Genomic DNA, 21,373 nt, shown 5'->3' on the forward strand with positions numbered 1-21,373 from the left:
CATGACCAGAAACATTCACATCAGTAGCTGCAAAAAAGGAGTGTTCTAAAACAGCTATTATTTGAATATGAAAAAGCATCTGTTTAGGATTACTCCTCTCAAAGAGGAATGCTTGATTAAATAAATTCTGTATTTGCTGGAGAATTGATTTTAAAGAACCAAGTAACAGTGATTGTAGTTCACTTTGTATTATTGTGCCGAAACCAGATTATTCTTTTCGCATATACACCAATTATATAAATGTGAACAGTGTCACCAAAACATATTTATTTCAATTGCCAAGAATCGATGACGGTATTCATAAAATGGGAAATGTATAATATGTCAACAATGTAAAGTGATACCATTTTGGAATGAAAGGTTGACTTTGTAGTTTCCAAAGTTCATTGAACATGATTACAAATTGCTCTAGATAATTGCTACAATTTAATCGATGACGTCATCATCGACAACGACACCTGAAAAGCTCACTTGGAAACAATTCGGACATTTTTTTTTATAGATTTTGTAACATTTTTAGAACACATCATGTTAAGTCAAACATACAGACGTTAAGGTTAATTCCTTGCCTATCAGTGAAAAGCAGCTGATTCAATTTTCGGTATGGCTCGATATTGTGTATTTGCTCCAATGTTTCCATAATTACCGAATCACTGACCAATTTGTTGATTAAGAAGATAAGTTCCATTAGTCTAAAAATGTTCGGTGTCTCTTGAGAAATTAATGTCCATACTTTAGACTGCACCAGTTCTTCCAGCTGCAGGTTTTATTCTATCATTTATAATGTCTGCTGATGTAAGCGATATTTTGATTTTTGGAGTATTGAGTTAAGAAGACAAAACCTATGTAGCCCGTCCAGTAAGCAAGATTTCGAAAAACTTAAACAGCTACCAGAGACATTATTCCACAATATAGAAGGAATATTTGGCTTTGATATTTTCTTTGAAACGCACCTTCTGCAATTATTCTAATCAATGATCACAGTCGTTTTACTTTCAAGATGATAAACAAAACTCAGATATTACTAAGGGGTCTCATGTTGTATAAATACAAGATTCTCATCAGGCGAATCAAAGAAAAATATAATCTAATTGCAGATGCACTTTTACGTATGTAAAAGTAGCATATTGCTTAATGTACATTTCGCGACATATTTTTTATGTAATCGTGATCTTATGTGTATTTGGATAATGTGTAAAATATAGCTTTGTTATATTTCTTTTTCTTGATGAATGGAGGTGTTATATATATTTATTTCGTTAATTTTTGATGGTTTTTTCTCTTATGTCTTATTATTGGAAGAATCCGGAGACTGTTAACGCATTTCCAAATTCCAGGATATTAGCAGGTTCGAGACTACATTCACGTGAACAATTTTAATATTAAAGGTTATTTGGAATTCAATTGGAATCCATAAATTTGGACTTTTAATGGAACGTTTCAGATAATTTGAGCTTTAAATCACAATGCTATAAGTTCTGTTTAAATTTTTACATCATAATCTAAGGAAATAAATTATTAGTAAAATGCTTCAAACCTTTCGGTTTTGACTCTTTTCATTTACTTAGTTTCAGACCATGGAGTAACACCGGTTAAATAGGTTTTCCAAGGAAACAAAAACAAAACCGCAGTTATGTTTCATAACTTTCAAGGTTACTCACCGATTTTTTTGTTTCATAATTATTATAAGGAGACCGTCTTTTCGCACATTTTGAAGTTGAAGTTAATAAAAGCTAAATTGATGCTGAAGTAATTTGAAGTTGAAGTTACCAAAATGTTCTGGTCTTAGGTATCTGCAGTCCTGTTTAATCGTTAGTTCCTAGGTCACACGGAGTCATTTGGTTTGACGCTAATGTCAAGTATCATGGGACGTGCCCGCTAATTATTTGACCCATGTTTCCGTTTGGTCAAGTTTTTAAACTATTTCATGAAACGCCATTTAATACTCTTTAGAACAAGTTCTTCATTTGTGCGTAAACGTCTAATTTTGACCCTAAAAATCGAATCCCTGTCATTGTCCTACCGAAAATATAGGACATAATATCAGAGTCCACCAGCAACTCGTGTTATTTGAAATTCGCTAAATAGGTATTCGCAAGTACATAATTATATAATACTAGAGACATGAACATCAGCCTCTGTGGTAAATACATATTTAGACACAAAGGCGTTGGTAGATACGGTAGTATTCATGGCTAGTGTGCTATAGTGGCTAATTTCAGAGTAATGTGGATGAAATATACAGAAAAGGATATACATTTTGTCTGAAATACGTCACGTTTTTGTGTTTAGTCAAATGATATATAATATCAACGAAGTTATGATAGTCCTCACTGCAGGGATGTCATTTCAACTTTTGTGGGGGGGGGACAAAACTTGAATGGATGCGTGCAAAGCTAGACGGGCTTCCTTATTTTCGTATATAGGCTACATAAATTTTACAGCACATGCAAAATCGAAGGTGGGGGTGGGGGAGGGGCAAATGCCCACCGCCCCCTGCCCCCAAATTACGTCCCTGCCTCACTGACCCAGAAGTTGTACACGAAAATTAACATTACTTTTTAGTGAATCTAGCAGTGTAGTCCTAACAAGTGATAACGTACCAATTATTCTGAGTTCATAAAACTAAAGTATCTTTTATTATACCAGTTATGTCATATGGGTTTGAACTTTGAAACTGTTTACGCGACATGCCCTGTCAAATTATATGTCATTTGTCACGTCTGAAACGAACCGTTCTAATTTATATTAATGAAACTAACGCTCTCAAAGTTATGATTTTAGTCCATGTAGTAATATGTGCAAATCTATTATGGAACATGTACATCTAGTCGAAGATCTGACTACTAGCAAAATATTATTTAATGGATGTCATTTAATGGAATGCAGTAATATACAAACACAATTCATATTTAAAAAGTTAAATTCGCACTTCAAATTTATCACAGTGATGACACATTTGAGAGAATGAAATGTTTTACTTCAAAAGTTCATCCGGCATTTTGTGTGAATATCTGTAATGACGTCACATTTCAAAGGTAATTAAAATATTCTTCTATCGGATTAACAAAACGAAAGACAGGTCAGAGATAAAACACAGGTACACATGTACTGACACTAAAAAAGTAGTAAAGTGATAACTTTTAGTTGCATATTTTAATGTTATCGTCTTTTGGGTGTATATTGTGAAAATGAATGGTTAATGAATCCCAGTTAATTTAGAGTCAGAAATCGATTATAGATAAATTATTGGTTTAAAAATTCGAGTGCATAGTGTTGCCAATACATGTAACATTAATCATCAATTTCGTATCACAAGTCCGAATTCGAATGTGTTTGAAATTGTCGTTGAGAGGAAATTTGCATTCTATACAATTGAGAGCTGATTATTTCGATACTCAACATGGCTAATGATATCTAAAGTAAATATTATTATCCAATCATTTTATTAGCATTCATTTATTGCAATTCTTTGAGAATTATCTATGGAATATTTTAGCTTCTAATGTAGAATAGGTAATAATAATTTACTTTACACAAATTTAATATAAAATTGTTGCATAAGTTGACCTCTTTGATTGGAATTATTGGGTATATTTAATTATTATATTTTTTTGTTTACCATGAGTATTCGTTATGCATACTTGTATTTTGGATTTGACGTTGTTCAAAATCAAGTTTACTGTGTACGTGACTATTATCATTCATTCTGTAAAGAAAATAATGTATGGGTATTATTTATCTGAGAGTGTGGGGTAAATATTACGATCTTTATCTTTGTCTGAATCAAAGACATTGGTATTACCCATGGATAAGCCAGTTGCACATGATGTTTGCTACACTCTTTATTATAATTTTAGCAACAGGTTATATCTGGTAGACGAGTTAGAATTTTCTAGATATGAGATTTGGACCTCATCCTGGTTCTACTTGCATGTCTAGCATTTTACATAAACTTAACGTATATGAAGCATAAGCTTTTACATATGCAATTATTGCAATGCTAATTGTATATATATATATTTACTACAATGTTACTACAATGTTACAAATGATATATTTATATCTAACTGCATCTGCAGAGCTGTGAGATTAGCAGTCCATTATACACCGTTTTGATAATATAAATTAAATTACATTGGTCACCAACATAGCAGTTAGTGAGTGATCAGACAATAAAACCAAATAAACAAAAGCAAACATAGTACACCCAGCAACGAGAAGCGTATCACCTATGCACATGTATGCAATTTTCAGCAGCCTAAGTTTTATTTAACCCTGCTTTAACGGGGAAAAACCCTAAACTATAGGATAAAAAGAACTAAAAACGAATTCAGCCACTATTGGTAATTAATAACACGACATTAACACGTCCCTTCCAAAATTAAAATCAACAGTGCCACATATATCGTACATTTGAACCACCTGATGGATTGAATTATCCAAAGCGTATAATGTTGATGTGATTTCTTATAGGATTCAAAATTTCACCAAATATATTCATATTAAATTTACTTATATAGTTTGATTTCTACCAAAATGAGACACCAAGTAAACTGAGCTGGAAATATTAAAGCATTCATTAATAAAATTAAACATCAGATGACAAGACCAATGACAAATTAGTAACTGACAACAAAAGTTAACACCGTGCTTTAACTGAGGAAACATTAAGTAGTGACAAAGTACATTACATAGATAAAATTATAATACAAATGTCATAGACAGCAGAGAATATGTTGCATTTCAAATTATAAACGTATAATTTAGATAATGAGATAAATTATATGCATAACATATAGTATGCCTCAAATGCCTGACATTACTGCATACATGAACATGCAAACATTTATAATTTGCTTCAGGCAAAGCTTTCTGTGGCGTACGTATTTAATACCTAAAGTAAATGAATCTTATAATTAATTAAACCATAAGTTTCACAGTATTTCATTACGGTCCAACATATGCATGACCTAATTACACACTTGCTATAGACAAAGAAGAGAGAGCGGGGTATATTTGAATTTCAATATGAATCAGTCTTCAATGAACCGAATCATATATTAACGAAATACTTCAAGGAAAATTACACATTAATTTCCATTGACCATGACAATATTTAGACTTGAAATATATACGACTCAATTCACTATTGCTTTTATTAGAACGCTATTTAAAAATGTGAATCGCCATGAAGTATAATTTCAGTACGGATTAATTCAAGAGTAAGCAAATAATGCGGTAACCACCATGGGGCAACATCTTCAAATAAGCATTTATGATCTTCGGGGCGCCTTCACCAGACGTAATGGGACGACTTCTCCAACCACCATGGGGGGACTTATCCTAACACACCTGGGATGAGTTCTAAGAATGGCGAGTTCTCCGTGGGGCGAGTAGGCGATGTATTGGTGTGTATGTATTTATATGGTTGCCTTAATCAAGAAAGTAAGGTTGACTATATGAATTTTGCTTGTTAGGGCCTATGGTATATACATTTGTTTAGATTAGATGACCTTATCAGCTAAGAGTCATTTTATCCCTTAAAGACTTTGTTCATTTAGGAAAACAACTGGAATACAAGGGAGAATGTCCTTTAGCAAATTAACGGGCTCCAATATGCAATCGCTGTGATCGATATGCAGAGACTCAGAAGTGGAAAAGAGACTATTGGGTTCTATAACTCAGTACTCTTTTTAATGGTTAAGGGATAGATTTATACTCACCACTACTTAGAGACGATGTATGAAATTATGATGTTCTTAGGGAAGCACTTCTGACTCTGACTGAACATGTATATGTTCCGTTGTAGCAAACTAGAGAGAGAGGAGAAACCTTGGGCCAGTTAGTCGTCAAAATAGCAACTTATTTCAACGAAGGATTCGATGCGGGGATGTGTAGAACACGTTTGAACAGCTGGAAGATGTCGTGCTCAGAGATCAATTGCTAAGTACAATTTGGTCTGGAATTGGACAGTTTCTAGAAGGGAATGTATTTGCAAACGTTCACGACTTTCCTATGCAAGCAGATTGCTTTGCCGATGCTCATGGTGGAGTCCAGAACGTATTAATTAAAAATAAACAGTCTAGGGGACAGAGACATAGAGAGTCCTTGAAATCGATTCAGTCAAGTAGGTCTGATAAGGAGACATAACGAATCCGTTAATCCTTTACAGGTCGAACATGGTCCAATCACTTGGTACATGTTAGTAGTGAATGGGGTCACTAGAGCCTCAATGGGAATTAGCATTACAGAGACCCCTGGGTCACTATAGCCTCAATGGAAATTTAACATGGAGAAAAATCGTGGGTCAATATAGCCTCAAGGGAATTTAACATGGGAATTAGTCTTGGGTCACTATAGCCTCAAGGGGAATTGAACATGAAGAAAAAGTCTTGGGTCACTATAGCCTCAATGGAATTGAACATGGGATTTTTTTTTTAAAAAAAAAATTTAAAAAAGGGGTAGGCAATTGAAAAGTCATTCTCTTTTCGAGAAATATGGGGGCCCTGAAAAGGGCCTTTGGGTTTATGTTATTGTATCCATTAACATAAAGGGCACCGCATTGGTCTTCTTCTTGTCCTTAGGCTGCGTCTTACTGTTGGCCCGTAAATCAGCACTCTTTTGAGGCATCCTTGTCTTTCTACGTAGATGCTACGTATCCACAGACTGGCGTTTGTCCTGTGTACAACGGTCCACTTGGATCGGACATACATGAGCATGTCCATCCTAAACATCATGGAAGACACAAGGGTGGATGATTCGACTGTGGTCCACATCTTGAAGCAACGAGAACAGGTGAATCAATGCAGTGAACTGCGCTTATTTATAGGTAGAGGAAGGATTGAAACGGATTGAGTTCATTCACCCATCCGAACACGCGTTACAAAATTCAGTCAGTCCGCATCCAATCCGAAGAGAGTAGTCTGTGACGTCACGTGGTCTATATAGATTCGCTAGCGCTTGTGTACAGTCAATCTATGCGACAGTGATTCAACATGACGGAAACTCAGAAAACGATCCATTGGGGTGCACCAGCAGGGGAGACTGCCAAAGGGAACCCGGATTTACTTTCAGAAGAGGTGAACTGGGATTTTGTGGATTTCCTTACCTCGCAAGAATTTGTTCCGGAACCTTCGTTACCTTCTTCATTACCGCAAGTGGAGAATTTTAGACAGAGACAGAAAGAAGAATTGGAGAAATTTATACAACGACAAAAAAGGAAGCGGAACAAGCTTTTCTCTTACAGCAGCAGCAAGAAGAAGAGGTAAGAAAAAAACAACAGCAACAACAGCAAGAAGAAGTAGCAGCAAAGAAACAAGAGGGTGAAAATCAAACGGTCACGGTACTGTTGGACATTTTAACGGAGTTAAGAAGTCTGAAACAAATGTATCAGACTTCTTTATTACGACCGAAGAGAATACGACCTTCCCGAGCTAAACACGTTAACCCTGTGACTAAGCCTACCGTACCACCCTTAGTGATTTCAACCCAATCATCATCATCATCAACATTACGCAGTCCAGAAGTAGGCCTTGGCCGTGGCAAAGGCTTAAGGCAGTTAAAGTTGATTGCTTAAACTCACCCCTACACCAAAATAAAAAGGCCCTTTTCAGGGCCACCCACATTTCATGGACACCCACAATTCTCCAAAAGAAATATAATTTCAATTGCCAATAACTCAAAACAAATAATGAACAGCCCATTTTGCCCCTATAGTACGTGTCTGTATATGAGTGCGTGAGTGTACGTTCTTATTTTAAAATCATAACTCAAAGACACTTACCTTATATCATTAATTTATTCTTTTATCCATTGTTACAATCCAATTCACAATTCACAACGCAACACTTTAATTAAAAGTTCATTGACTTCTTCTATCTCCTTATTTAGTCTCTCTGTTTTTTGAATTTCTTCACCGTCGCACTCTTTTCCTCTTCTTCCTCCTCACTTTCTTCCCTTCTTCTTTTCTTCTCCTGTTTCTTTTTCTTCACCTGTCTGCTTTCTTCCTCTGAAAAACCCCTCTCTTCTTCCGAAGAATCCCTCTCTTCTTCTGAAGAATTCCTTTTATCTTCTGACTCCTCTTGTTTCTTTTTTGGGCAATCTGGAGACCAATGTCCTTTTTCTTTACAATAATAACAGGTATCTTGACTTTTGTCTTTTTTAGTCCCTGTTTTTGTTCTTTTTTGACGGTATGGACACTCTGAAGACCAATGCCCTTTCTTCTGACAGATATAGGAAGTATCTTGACTTTTATCTCGAAAGGAAGGAGAGTAGTCCGTCGGCTGGTCTGAAGAGAATTTTCTAATGACCCCTCGCAAAGCTCTGACGAAACGTTCCATCTGGGTAGTCTCTTCCATCGTTGTGCTCAGTTTGAGAGTGAAATGAATAGTGAAAGGACAAGACACACACCCTTTTATATACGCTGGTCTGCCATGACTATAAATTAGTCTATGGTGTTTAAACTTGAGTCATTTGACGTTTTGAACTCAAGATGAAACGATCCCATTCATTCGAGAAGAAAGAAGAAGAAAGTAAGAGGCAGAAACGTGATCTATCGCCTCGTACCAGGGCTGAAATCTTGGCACAAATTCATGCCAGTGATTTTGAAGAGGAAAGAAAAAAATGTCACATTTGTCACCACATCGTGGACTTGGAACACCAATGCTACGTGCAAAAATACCAACCCCCACCAGAGAAAGAGGACGGTCACAAGAAGAAAGGCAATTTCATCTTTTTCGATTTCGAATGCATGCAAGGACTGGCATTCACATTCCTAATTTCTGCGTGGCTCATCGAGCGTGCGAGAAGTGCATTCAAGAACCTATTTTCAGTCATTGCCCTCACTGCAGCAAGATTCCTGAAGGGCGTGAAAAAATCTTTCGGGGACCGAACACACTAGCCGATTTTGCACAATGGGTCTTAGACTCTGTCGACAAGACGTGGAGCCAAGAGGACATCGAACGTTACGGAGATTGTCATCGTCATGCCACGGTGATGGCTCACAATTTCTCCGGATACGATGGACAGTTTCTTCTCAGATACTTTACGGAACAAGGCACCGAACGTCCTAAAGTGACTTTGAACGGAGCCAAAATCATTTTCATGCAAGTGGGACAAGTGCAGTTTAAAGATTCGATGAGCTATTTGGCCATGCCTTTGAGTCGAATGCCTAAAACGTTTGGAATGACAGAAATGGCTAAAGGGTACTTTCCACACTTTTTCAATACGGAAGCCAATCAACACACCGTTCTACCCCATTTGCCCGATGCTCACTATTACCACCCCGACAACATGCGTACCGAACAACGAGAAGCTTTCTACGCTTGGTACCAGGCTCACGCCTCGGACCCTTTCGACTTTCAAGAAGAAATGCTAAAGTATTGTCGTTCCGACGTGGACATTTTACGGCGTTGCTGTGGAAAATTTCGAGAACTGTTCATGGAACACGGAGGGGTCGATCCTTTGAAAGAAGCTTGCACCATTGCCAAAGCGTGTTCCTTAGTGTATCGAGAACGATTCATGCCTGAAAACACCGTGGCTGTCATCAGCCCTCAAACGACCCACTTTGTCAAACGTCAATACTCGGTCAAAGCCCTACGTTGGTTACATTACTTGTGCGACAAGGAAGACAAGTGGATTCAGCATGCCCGCAACGGAGGGGGTGAAAAGACCATCGGAACGTATTCGGTCGATGGCTGGGACTTAGAAAACCCTAAGATCGTGTACGAGTTTAACGGTTGCTTATTTCACGGATGTCCCGTCTGTTACGCTGACCGTAGCACTAAAAATCAGTTTTTACAACGAACCATGGAAGACTTGTACCAGGACACTTGTCAGCGTCGCCTAAAGTTGGAACAGGAAGGATACCAAGTGGTGGAAATATGAGAACACGAGTACGATCACCGTATGAAAACCGATCCCGAGTTTAAACGCCTCGAGGAAAGTTACCACTTCATGGACCCGCTGAACCCGAGGGATAGTTTGTACGGAGGAAGGACCAATGCCACCTGTTTGCTGTACCAAGCCGACGAAGAGAAAGGAGAAGAAATCAAATACTTGGACGTGTGTTCGCTGTATCCCTACGTGTGCAAATATTGTCGTTTTCCTGTAGGGCACCCGCAATTGTCAACGGAACACATCGACCTGAAAAACATTCGACAATACGAAGGCTTGATCAAGTGCAAATTTTTGCATCCCACGAACCTATACCATCCCGTCTTACCTCACCATTGTCAAGGCAAACTGATGTTTCCCTTGTGCCGTACTTGTGCCGAAACGTGCAACCAAGATCAGCCTTGTCAGCACAGCCAGGAAGAACGTGCCTTGACGGGAACCTGGGTCAGCGTAGAATTGTTCAAAGCTCTGGACATGGGATACCGACTGGTAGAAGTGTACGAAATTTGCCACTTTCCCAAGACACAACAATACCACAAGGGTGATCCCAGTCAGAAAGGTATTTTCGCCGACTACGTGGATGCCTTTTTGAAACTGAAACAAGAAGCCAGCGGCTATCCTTCCTGGTGTCACACTCCCGAAGACCAAATACAATTCAAAGAGAAATACTATGAACAAGAAGGCATCTCTTTAGACCACATCGAGAAAAACGAAGGCAGGCGATCGTTTGCCAAAGTGATGTTAAATTGCTTGTGGGGTAAAATGGCACTACGACCGTGTTTACCCGAGACGGAATATTTGACAGAACCTTCCCGCTACTTCCAGATGATTCATGACAAAACCAAATACATGAAACACGTGGACGTCGTTCGAGAGAATTTGATCTTGGTCAATTACGAAGAAGATCTGGACTTTGTACAAGACGACCCTTTTGGAAATGTCATCTTTGCGGCTTACGTGACAGCTCATGCTCGCTTAAAATTGTACGAAGCTTTAGAACTGTTAGGGGAACGCGTCCTGTACTTTGACACGGACAGTTGCATTTACATCCATCACCCGAGTCAACAGCACCCTGACATCGAAGGAGACCATTTAGGAGCCTGGACAGACGAGCATCCCGACGACAAGATTCTAAGTTTCGTCAGTGGCGGTCCCAAAAATTACAGCTACGAATACCGGGACAAACAAGGAGAAGTGCACACGACGTGCAAAGTGAAAGGACTGACTCTGAATTATCGTACCAGTCGAGTGGTCAACTTTGGGGTATTGAAAGAAGCCTTGCAATCCGGAGAGGATGGAAACTTTAAAGTGACCACCAATCAACGGAACAAGATTGTACGTTTACCCACTCATCACATCGTCAGTCGGCCCTTGGAAAAAGTCTATCAAATCGTGTACCAGAAGCGAGTGCGACTTCCCAATTATTTCACCTTACCGTATGGACACGTCGGTATTGGTCTGTATATAAAAAAGGAACCCTAGGCAAGATCGATAGTTCATTGTGACTACCAAGACCGAGGGAACAAGATGAATACTTTCAGAGAAACACAAAACAAGTTGTTTAGAAAGGCACAATTCAAGTGTGAGGCTTCTGAAGTGGAATGCGATTGTGAGCCTTGCGATGGGTACGATGCTGTACGTTGTGACCTTAGCGATGCCGTAAAGTATCATGGGAACTTTGTTCTTACGACCCATATCATGGAAAGTGATGCTGTGCGTGTCAAACCTGAGGGATGCGAAAGTGATGTCACTCGTCCTCTTGGACATTTTACTGGGTTTCGTTTTAAAGGGGAATGTTCACCTTCACGTCTACCCCCCTACGGATGTCATCCAGCCCTGAGCAAACTCCTGTTCATGTCACTCAACCCTCATCGAAACGAACCTGTGAAAGACGAATATTCGTTTCCTGTGCGTTTGTCGGAATACTGCGACTTTGAAAATCGTCTTCAATCGTTCAAAGGAAAATGGCCTAAGTATCTGGGAGGACCGACCCCCGAAGAATTAGCCAGAGCCGGATTTTTCTACTTGGGCGAATGAGATAAAGTCAAGTGCTTCAGTTGCGGTGTGTCACTTCACCACTGGGAACCGCAAGATTCGGCCTACGTAGAACATGCTCGATGGTCACCGAATTGTCATTACTTACCCTTAGTGGGACCGAGACATTGAAGTAACTTCTTACCATAATCTGTTCATGGATACTTTACAAGAGAACATTCGTGCTTTGCCTGTGGAGTTGAGAGAACGCATTTACCGAGAGCTGGTCAAAATACAAGTGAAACGTAAAGAACAATTGCATCCGTTACGTCACCAGATCTTTAAGCACTGGTACCTGAATGGTATAAGAGAACTGATTCGTCAGAAATTGTTTCAGTGGTCAGACCTTGTTCAATACTTCCAGGCCCCCGATGATTCACGTGCTGATCATTTTGGTTACTTCGAGATTCACCTAGTACAACACATTGAGGAAGACAAGATAAAGGATTACAGACATATTTTACGTGGAATCTACTTAGCGGAAGAGGAAACTTCTAAACGAAGTCTGACGTTTCGGTTACAGTATGCAACATTTAAATTCCCTACTGGAGAACGAACATGTCTGGCTAGAAAGTACGTGTATTGTTTCCGAAACAAAGAGACTATAAAAACAGGCTGCCATGCCACGACTTTTATCGCATGTAATCCAACAGATTCCGTGGAAGGAACTCAATGACCATATTCAAACTGTGGATCATTACCATCGATTATTACAAGAACTGTATCCATTCAATTTGGGTCGACAAGTGGTGTGTGTCTTAGTGACTTGTTTTCTGGGATTTCGTTTACCAGCTGATTCTTTGTGGACCCTTTACGATCAGTACTTACCACCTCAATGGCCTTAAATGGTCACGAAAAACTCCTTTTGCTCAAAGCCTTGCGTTTTCATCTGGATACTTCTCGACCTCAACAGGAAAAAAAGATTCGTCAACTTTTAGCTACCCAAGACGTGTATGACGATGTGTGTGTAGCTTGTGACTTACATCCCCATTGGACAGATGTCCGTGCCTGGAAAGAATGTGATTTTGAGGCTTGGACCCAAGAAGTGGCCCAGTATGCACGAGAGTTGTTCAAGGAAAAAAGTTACTTTTCAACCCGTGTTAGTGACGGTGCCAGAAGAACCCGACACCCAAGACGGGACTGTCGTGGACAGGCCTGAAAGACCCTTTCGGGAGGACACTTGTGTGACCTTACCCCCTACTATAGAACTGGTTAGAACATTACCCAAAACATGTTGTACAGACACTTGTTTTTATTCCACGTTAATGGTTATCATGTGCCTTTTATCCTTGTACTTAAGCCTTTGGCTTTTATGTATTTTTGTCTTTCGTATTCATGTTTGAAAAAACATTCAATAAACGTGTTCTGAAAAAGTATATAAACTCTTGTCTTGTTTGTTTTCGTGTCACAAGTGACATTTCTCACACAATGGCTACCTCTGCTATCTCTGCTCCCTCTTCCTCTACTGTCAAAGTCATCGACGAACACTTAGATCGTGCCAGTTGGGAGGCTTTGTATCTTCGCCATCCCTTTAACATGCTCATTGCTGGACCTAGCGGTTCAGGCAAAACCGAATTCGTCAAACGTTTGATCGAACATAAACATCATTTGATCGATCGACCACCTCAACGGATCGTGTGGTGTTACAAAGAGTGGCAATCGGCGTACAACCTCTTGCGAGAAAGTCAAGGCGATTCCATCGTGTTTGTGGAAGGCATTCCTAAAGAAGACGACGGCATCGTCTCTGACTCCCGTCTAACCCATTTGGTCATTTTCGACGACATGTTAGGAGAAGACGAAGAAGAAATTAAACTGTGGTTCACGCGCAAAGGGCATCACCGTAATGCCAGTGTCGTTTTCATCACCCAAAATTTGTTTCAACAAAGTAAAGCCCATCGCGCCATCAGTCTCAATGCGCATTGCGTGGCCTTGTTTAAAAGCCCTCGAGATAAATCGCAAGTGCAAGTCTTAGCCAAACAGTTAGGAACGCCTTGGCTGACTCAGGCGTACGACGATGCCACTCAAACGCCACACGCCTATTTACTCGTCGATTTGAAACCTACCACCCCCGAGGATTTGCGATTTCGTACCCACTTGTTTCACCACTGGTGCCAAGACGGAGGGCCTGTCCTGTACACGTCTCCGTCCTCGACTTAATTTCACTCCACATAAAAAAATCTATAAAAACCTCAGACCTTTTTTCGTCTGTCTCACACAGTGTGAACATGACGTCCCTTCAGTCGCATCTTCCCGTCAAATTGATTCGTGCCTTGTATGGCATCAGTCGAGAAAAAAATCCACAAACACGAGCTCGTGTCTTAGAAGCTAGTCTCAAAGAAGTCTTACGATGGTTCACGGTGACGGCACGTCAAATACTCCAAGGAATCATTCAGATTCCTCATCAAACCAAACGCTTTTTCGATCGAAACAAAGTCGCTTTGGTCCAACTGGCCGAACCCGCATCGACACTCAAACCAAAAAACAAATCATTTTGAAACCTGGAGGGAGCGGTACTCTAGAAGGTGTCATCATTCGCTTACTCTTAAGATGGGATCCTAATGCCCCCAAAGTTATACCCAAGAAAAAAGTCCAACGAAGCCGCAAGAAGAAAAAGACCAGGTCCCCAAGAAGAAGAACTTCTCCAGTGGCGGGACCCTCCTCTGATCAGACACCACCACCCCGGAAAAAGAAAAGAAGCCCCCAGAAAAAGAAACAGAGAAAAAGTCCCCAGAAAAAGAAAAGCCCACAGAAGAAAACTAGTCGCAAGAGAGGCACTTCGGCCAGGACGCAACCTTACACTCGCAAACCACGATCTGCCACGTCAGTGACTGCGTCTCCGGCATCCTCACGTTCATCCACTTGATGTCACCAAGAACTGAAGAGTACTTGGAGACGTTGATTACACCAAGAACATCTCCGGTGATGACCCCAAAAAGAACTTCCCCAGTGGCAGGACCCTCCAATTTAGTGGCAGTGGCTGCTGCTCACAAAGTACCTTCTCCCAAAATCAAAGTCCAAGAAAGATCGGGCATGTTACAAAGTTTACTGGATTTGTCCAAGCAAGAACTGGCTGGATTTAGTCCGTTGCGTACCCCTGCACGACGTGTCATGCCTGTCCTCAAACTAATACGACGTAAAGACAATCAGTGGCGACGCGTTCCAGTATAAAAAAGGCCTGTGACCAAGTCGGGGGTATCAGTGTTTTTTTGGTACTCCTGAAGACTCAAAGATGTCACCCTCCAGAAAACCCCAAGGAAAGAAAAGGAAAGGACTACCACCACGTTTAGTCAAACATGGGGACATGTTATGTATCCTGTCCAAAGCTTCTCCACCTCTACGAAAAAAACTCATTCAATCGGCCTCCAAAGAGGTCATCAATACCGTGTGTGAATGTTGTTTGAACGTCTTGAAAGGCACGATCCCTTTGTCCAAACACCAGAAACAATGCTTAAGCAAACATCGTCACGTTCTTCGCCAAATGATTCAAAAGAAAATTCCCATTCGTCAAAAGAAGATGTTGGTCCAACGTGGAGGCATTTTGCCTCTCTTGTTAGGCCCCATACTGAAAGGAGTCTTGGGAACCATGTTGGGAGGACTGGTGGGAGCAAGATAAAAAGGCCCTCTGAAGTCCCAAGATCTCAGAATCAACCCCTGACAACCCATGGAAGGACGAAAACTAGCTTTAGTGCCTTACAAACGATGGACGGAATACCATCGGTGGCAAGAACAACGCACCCCGCATTTATCTCCCAATCCCCATTTGAGCGAGATGTCCCAGTTACAACACGAATTGCAATCCTTGATGGATCGCCAAGATTTGTCCGAAACAGAAAAATCGCAAAAGTACGGTCAACTCTTGCAAAGACTGCAACTCTTTCACCAGAAAGCTTTAGACGAAACAGCTCTTCCCACTCTGAAAGATTTTAAGACCTTGATGAAAAGTCCAGCACCATCACCAGTACCAGTACCAGTACCACCAGTACCAGTGGTCAAGACAGAAAAAGGAAAAGAAGAAGAAGAAGGGTTTCAAACTCCACCAGAAAAAAGTACGCAAGTTAACAACACCACCTACCTCCAGAATTGGATGGATTAAAAAGATGATGGCCACCCCTTCTTCATCACAAGAGAAAAAGAAAGTGAAGACAGAAGTGAAGACAGAAGTGAAACAAGAACCGATATCCCCCGCTCAGACATTCTCCTCCTCTTCGACACCTATTGCCGGTCGCACACGCAAAGCATTGCAATCCAAGAAAGTACCCCAAGAGAAAATGAGTAGCCTCTTCCAAGAGTGGGTGCCTTATTAACACACCAACCAACCAACACAAAAAATAAAAAATGGAAAAAGTCTTAGCCAGCATTTACTACAATCCCTCGCATCCTGCAGGTTACGCAGGAGTTCAAAAATTGTATCGTGCTGCCAAAACTCGACTGAAAAGTCTCCGTTTACCTCAAGTGCAACGATGGTTACAAGAACAAGCTACCTACACTTTACACAAACCCATTCGACGCAAGTTTGCCAGAAGTCACACCCGAGTGGAAGGCATCGATCATCAATGGCAAGCCGATTTAGCCGATGTCTCTCATTTGGCCAGCTACAATCGTGGCTACAAATATTTGTTTTGTGTCATCGACGTCTTTTCCAAATTTGCCTGGGTCGTACCCTTGACTTCCAAATCGAGCAGCGAGTTAGTGCGAGCCCTGCAACGAGTGTTGAAACAAAGCGGTCGTCACCCTCTTCGATGGCAAACGGACAAAGGCACCAAATTTTTGAACCAAGCTTTCCAAAAGGAATTAAAGAAACGTGACATTCATTTTTTTACCACCGAGAATCCCGAAACCAAAGCCAGCATCGTGGAACGTTTTCAACGCACTTTGAAAGAACGCATGTGGAAATATTTTACGCATCACCACACTCTGAAGTACATCGACATCTTACCGCACCTGGTGCAAGCGTACAACCAATCTTACCATCGAAGCATCGGACGTGCCCCGCAAGACGTGACTCCCGACAACGAAGTGCTGGTGTTTGAGCGCCTGTTCGGTACGTCCCCGACGAGGGCTGTCCGCAAGAAAAGTGGAGTGTTAGCCGTAGGAGATTGGGTGCGCATTGGCAAAACCAAACGCACTTTCGACAAAGGTTACTTACCTAACTGGACGACCGAATTGTTTCGCGTCACTGGACGAGTGCATGGCCGTCATCCTACCGTCTATAAATTGGAAGACATGAACGGAGAAGTGCTCAAAGGAACGTTTTATTTGCCCGATTTACAACGTGTCACCAAAAAAGAAGACGACGTGTACGACATCGAAAGCATTCTCGAACGCAGAACCCGTGAAGTGGGCAAACGACGTGTCAAAGAAGTCAAAGTACGTTGGAAAGGATATCCACCCAGTTTTGATTCTTGGATCGACGCTTCGCAAGTCATCGACTATAAAAAGAAGTGACCATCATGCCCTTTCACACAGACGCAGCTACGTCGACCACTCCTCCTTCACCTAGTTCTTCTGTGCAAGATTTACAAAAACAACCCTTGTGGGTGTGGTGTGGAGAACGTGTGCCTAAAACGCAAATCGTCTTTTCCTGCCAAATCTTCGTGGTGTATTGTGTCATCGGGGCAGCCATCGCCAATTTGAGTTTGCAACAAGGAGACAAACAATTGTGGACCATTTTATTGAGCAGTTGCATCGGTTACCTGCTTCCCAATCCCTCCCTGAAATTCACCTCGAACGGGAACCACGGGATCCTTGTGTCCAGTGCCAGTGCCAGTCACCACTCCAATAACCAGAACCCCATTTTGGGCGGAGACACGCCTCTGACGTCCAGTAATAACCCTTCGGACAGCCACAGAACTCTGGAATTATGAGTCACCAAAACCAATTTTACTTAACCTTACCCAGTGACAGTTCCATGGAGGTGTTTCCCCACAACACGTTGTGCTGTTACACGGCCAAATTACCTCAAGCCATCCCTTTAGATCACGAAGCCCATTGGGAAGTGGCTTTAGTGGAAATGATTCACCCTACACAAATCAAAAACATCACTGAAACGCAAAACACTTTTGAGGTCGAAATCCTGAACCAACAATTACAAGACACAATAAATGAAATCAGCGGGTTTTCAGGGATCACAAAACCATCCACCAGCAATCCAGCCTTCAAAATCTACACCTTGAAAATTCCGGCAGGGTTTTATTGTAGTGGCCAACATTTGGTGGACACTATTGCGGACAGGTTCGAGTTAGCCTTTGGCAAAGCCCTGAACAAACTAAATAAACGTGTCACCCTGGAATACCATAAAGTGGCTCGTCGCTTACTGATTAAATTTCCGGATACCGAAACGTTGTCCATCAGTTTTAGTCGTGACTTGTTTGATATTTTAGGTGGAGACACAAAAATGGCTCCAAATTTTAATCCGAAGATCAACAGCAATAGGGAATTTTACAAGTTTTTTCGATTCCCTGTAGAACTGAACCAAGGACTGAATTTGATGTTCGTGTACTCCGATGTGGTGGAGTACAACGTGGTGGGACACACCTCCGTGCCGTCACTGCGTGTCATTCCTTTCAAAGTGGATAGTACCACGACCAGTGACCAGGAAGGTGGAAACACTTATCACGTTCACCGCGAATTTGTCCATCCTCATTATTTGCCGGGCAGCAAATCGTATTTGGACACGGTCAACATTGCTATAAAAGGAGATTTGGGACAAAATATTCCATTCACCAAAGGAAAAGTCACGGTGAAACTCCATTTTCGAAAACGGTTCTCTCACGACTCGTAAGTAAGTCATGTATCCAGTGTACCGAGGGGTTGCTCGACAGCGAGGACACGGTTTAGGAGACATGTTAAAATCGACCTTTCGTTCGGTGGCCCCAGTGTTGAAACCGATGGTGACACGCGGATTGCACGCCTTGAAAGATGCGGCACTGACGCAAGGCAAAGAATTTCTCCAAAATGTCATCATCGACAAACAAAACCCTAAAGAAGCTTTTATGAGGGCAGGCAAAAATGTCTTGCTGCAAACTGGCAAAGACCTTTTGGGCCGCCGAGACACACCTATAAATGCCCTGCACGCTACCGAGTCAGGCATTCAGCAAGGACAAGACAGAAAAAGACGACGAAGAAAACACCCTTTCACCAGACTTCAAGCGAGAAAGATCAAGAAAAGAAGAACCGTCCGAGACTTAGACGTTTTCGATTATTGAGAAAGAGACAAAAAAATGATGCACCGAGAATCTTGCGCTTGTTCCAAAACGGAACTGGATCTGTTTGCCATGCCACCCACCATGATGACCATGCAAGAATCCCAGTGGGTAGAATTTCACCCCGTCTCCTCATTGACCGATTCTGCTCCCATCGAGTTTGAAATCAAAGGACAGCCCGAAGATTACATCGATCTGAATAGCAGTTACTTGTACCTGAAAGTCAAAGTTCTAGATAAGAATGGAGGTGATATAGACGATGAAGCAGTAGCTCCCGTCAACAATTTCATGCATTCCTTGTTCAGTGGAGTGGACTTGTACTTGAATAACAAACTAGTCAGTAGCAGCATGGATACTTACCCTTATCGTGCCTACCTCGAAAATCTCTTGACGTACGGAATAGATGCCAAGAACACTCATCTCAATGCCTGTGTGGTATGGGAAGCTGACGAAGCAGGCCAGTTTGAATTATTGGAAACTGATACAACTGATAAAAAGAAAGAATACAATGAGGGATTTGTAGAACGAAGAAACAGAATCAAAGGACTCAACAAAAGTTTAGAACTGATGGATCGCTTGCATTTGGACATGTGGTTGCAAGAGAAATATTTGCTGAACGGGGTGGATGTCCGCCTGAGACTGAATCGTAGCAGAAGCGCTTTCCATTTAATGGCTGATAGTGACGGTTACAAAACCAAAATCCAAGAAGCCAGACTCTACGTACGCCGTGTGGAAGTGTTACCTAAAGTAGGTAACGACATCAGTCAGACGTTGAGTAGAACGACCGCTAAGTATCCCATACGACGTGTGGAAGTGAAAACCTTCACCATTCCCAAGGGACAGCGATCCATGATCGAAGATCATCTGTTCCAAGGATAGTTACCCAAACGTTTGACCGTTGGTATCGTCGAGAATACAGCCTTCAACGGAGCTGCCGAAAAAAATCCTTTTTACTTTCAACACTTTGGCGTGTCCAAGATCGAAGTCAGTCGCGATGGCAAGACCTTGTGTACCCGACCTTTCGAACCTGACTTTACCAAGAAGAATTACTTGAAATCGTACTTGTCCCTGTACGAAGCCACGGGACAGTTAGGAACCAACACCAGTCACGGCATTACGTACGACGATTATACAGGAGGCTATGCTTTGTGGGCTTTCGATTTCACTCCAGACCAAGGCAGCGACGAGGGACATTTCCACCCTATAAAATCCGGCCAGATTCGTGTGGAAATTCAGTTTGCAAACCGAGTCCCTGATGAAACGGTGAACGTCATCCTGTATGCAGAATTTGACAATACGATAGAAATCAACAGTTTGAGAGAAGTCATTCTAGATTACTAGAAGCCATGGAAGACTGTTATCCCTCTTTACCTAGTGGAGAAACTTTAGACATGGAATGTGAGGAGACTGTGAAAGAAGAAGAAGTGGTCATGATGAAGTCAAGATGGCCAGAACAAGAAGCCCATTTAGTCTGCTGTTTTGCCAAACACTTGGTGGAAAAAATGACAGAATTGATCAAGAAAAATTGCTATGGATGTCAAAACGATCATCCCAGTCAAATTCAACACGATAAATGCCTGATGTTGAGTCAAGAAGAAAAATTGGACGAGTATCTGGACGAAGCTTGGAGTCTCATCTCGGACAAAGACGTGTTGCATCAGTGGTATAAAGACTTGCGTGAACATTCTTCTCCACCATTAACCACTCAAGAGATCCATCGTATCGAAGCTCTCCTGAATCAGAGTGAGGAGACGAAACGGAGAAAAGGATATTTGTCAGACATTTTCAAGCAAAAGGTCAGGATCGATTTGACAACGTATTATTACCTGTGAAGAAGAAAAAACACACACAAATCAATGGATACTTGGGAACTTTATTACCTTTTGAACCACAGTTCATATACGTCTTCTTGGAATCCTGTCGTCTGTGCTAAAGATGAACTCCCTCATCGCAAACCTCAAGACCATCAAGCTTACGTGATCAACACGGACGACAGTCATCTCCCAGGAACCCACTGGGTAGCAGTTTACTTTCCTCAAGAAGGATGTGTGGAATATTTCGATTCGTATGGATTGCCCCCTTTGGAAGACGATATCATTGACTTTATGAGAAGAAATGCTCAGACCACCCGATTCAATAATGTGAAATTACAAGGCACAGATTCCTTGGTGTGTGGACAGTACTGTGTGTATTTTCTGCATCATCGCAGCCTGGGCTATTCCTTAGAACATTTAGTGACT

The sequence above is a fragment of the Sinohyriopsis cumingii genome, chromosome 18 (genome assembly GCF_028554795.1).
Source record: "Sinohyriopsis cumingii isolate HCF-2022 chromosome 18, ASM2855479v2, whole genome shotgun sequence".
In the NCBI taxonomy this organism is placed as follows: Eukaryota; Metazoa; Mollusca; class Bivalvia; order Unionida; family Unionidae; genus Sinohyriopsis; species Sinohyriopsis cumingii.